This window comes from Martes martes (genome assembly GCF_963455335.1).
Source record: "Martes martes genome assembly, chromosome: 1".
Lineage (NCBI taxonomy): Eukaryota > Metazoa > Chordata > Mammalia > Carnivora > Mustelidae > Martes > Martes martes.
In genome coordinates, this window is record NC_137888.1 from 127,082,431 (window position 1) to 127,085,319 (window position 2,889).

The window sequence follows — 2,889 nt, forward strand, 5'->3', positions numbered from 1 at the left end:
GCCTTAGCTTCTGGTTGCTTCCAAAACAATTAGCAACAAAGAAATGACAGAGATGAGACAGAGAAACAACATAAGGACCGTGACTGGTTGCTGGGGAGAGTAAAGCTAGGGTGAACTCGTGTGAAAAGTTGACAGCAGTCTCAGGTGGGGGTGGCAGGTACAGAGATGGGGAGAGAAGACTGTGGATGGGGGACTCTCCTTTCTGCTCATTCCTCTCTCCCGTATTTCCCAGGGAAAGTGACTGGTGGCCTCTGCCACTGGAAGAAAGAGATCAGTGGAGATAGCTTGGCTGCCTGGGAATGTCAGAGTAATATCAGAGCCACGCCCAAGGCGAGATTCTGATAAAAACACACACCAGCTGACTCGATGGCTGGGCATTTACTCTTCTGTTCCAATATCCTCAAAACCCTCATGGATGGCAGATGACCATTTCAAGGTCAGTGGATGATCTCCTTGTGAATGTGACTGACAGGTCAAAAGAGCTTGTCTTCTTTCAGTGCTGCTTTTTTCAAATAATTTAAAGAGGAATCCTGACTAGAGAACTTTCTCTGTGAAAAGAAAGCAAAAGGGATGCTAAGTAGCGACTCTGGAGTACCTGAGGCTCTCCATCCTAGGGCTCATCCCCATTCTCCTTCATACTCACTGGAGGGACAAAATAGACCTCAATCGTACCCCCCCCCCCCATTATCTGACTGGGCAGCTGATAACCACAAGAGAAACCTGAGTTCACTAGTCAGAGTCAGTGGAGACCTGAGGAGTAAAACCACTAAGAAGATACACAGCAAACAACACAATGCAGACCACAGACAGATCAACAGCTCAAGATAAGTATACAAAATATAACAAAGATATTCAGAGACATGAGAGAATATTGCTAAAATTAAGAAGGAAGAAGGGGTGCCTGGGAGGTGCAGTTGGTTAAATGTCCAACTCTCAGTTTCGGCTCAGGTCGTGATCTCAGGGATGGAGCCCCTCATCGGACTCCGTGCCCAGCGGGGAGCCTGCTTCTTTCTCCCTCTGCCTCTGCTCCTCCCTATGGCTCATTCTCTCTCATAAATAAGTAAACAAACAAACAAACCTTTAAAAAAAAGAAAAGAAGGAACAAGAAGAACAAGAAGCAATCAAAGAAGACAAACCTGTGCCTCTTCTGATAGAAGAATAAGAAATTCATTCAGGACAGCAAGACAAACAGGCACAGTTTTTAAAACATACTAAAGATAATGGAGAGAGAACAAGGTAGTAAAGAAGTGACAGGGGAGCTTGGAGATCTCGGAGAAAATGGGAATTCAGGAAAGTATGCTCAGCATTTAGACTGCTTCTGCCCTGGGAGCATTTACTGATTCTGGACAAGTCAGCAATATTTGTAATAAGTGAACACTCGAAACAACCAAAATGTCCCTCTCCAATAGAGGGATAACTAACCGATACATTCACACAGTGCAACAGTGCACAGCATAAAATGAGTCAGCTTTGACGTTCAACACCCTGGGTGCACGGTGGAGCAGGAGGAGAGTCGGTGTGGGTATAAAAAGACCATGTGAGGGACCCTTGTGGCAACGGAGATGGATCGGTGACAACACCCTAGCTGTGTCATTGTACTACGGTTTTGCAAGATGTTACCACTGGAGGAATCTGGATAAATGATGCTCAGGATCTGTCTTCTTTCTTACAACTGCTTGTGAATCTAGAATGACCTCAAAATAAAAAATTTAATTTTAAAAATGTATATATAATAGCAAAGGGCTGAGACTAGCCAAGACTTTCTCAAAGAAATAACAAATATAGGGGAAGAAAGAGAAGCAGGTGACCTGAAGACAATCTTTGGAAAACAGTTTGTCTTAAAATCAAACATACTTGGTTCTATACCTCAATGCATCTACTCGATACATATCTTGGAAAAACTTCTCCCAGGTGCATCAGGAAGGACATAAAGAATGTTCACAGCAGCATTTGCAGTAGCCCAAAGAAAACTCTGGGCATTTTCTGATATTCATTTCCTGGTTTTCCTCATGTATGATGGCAACGGGAGATGGTATCACTGTGAATCTAAAGTTATTTCAAATAAGAAAAATTTTTATCGGGACACATTTTACTGGAAATGGTACAAAAACTGGAGCATATGCTCTAATGTTCACGAAATAGCAGTGAAGACAAAAGAACCGCTGCTATATGCATCGACAGACACACCTTAGGAACATAATGTTGAGAAAAATGCAAGTCATAAAGAGAGACTATACAGTTTGATACCTTACATGAAGTTCAAAAGACGCAAACAAAACAAAGTATTGTTGAAGGACACATCCAAATGCGATAACGCCCAAAGAAAAGCCAGAGTTGTGAATTTCTGCCTTGAGGAGGGAGGAAGGGAAAAGGACGCAGGGGAGGGAAATAGCTAGAGACCTCAGAAGTATTGTAGCATATGATTTCTCCAGCTGGGTGGGATGTCTATGGGCATTCACAATGATAGGTTTTCTTTATAACTCACATATACATTGTACACATGCAATAAAAAGCTTTAACTAACTAAAAAAATAAAGGAACACAAAGATACTATGTGGAAGTAACTCATTCTGGTAGGATTGCCACGTTCCACAATGTTTTACCACCAGAAGAAAGCCTGTCTCCTCTAGGACAGGTTAAGGACAAGACCCCAAATAAGGGGAGACAAAGAATGATGAAAGATGGAGAAGGAGGGGGACATGGGGCAGAGAAGACTCGGACTTCCAAGCACAATGACCACATTCTGTGAATAACACCAGTATCAGCTCCAGCGCCAAGAGCCAACCTGTCTCCTGTGCTTAAGGTGGGTGGAGCTGGGTTTTCGTCGTTTGAACTGGAAGAATCCTGAGAGTCCCACAGGCATCCTGGCCCACAGTCAGCCCAGCTGGG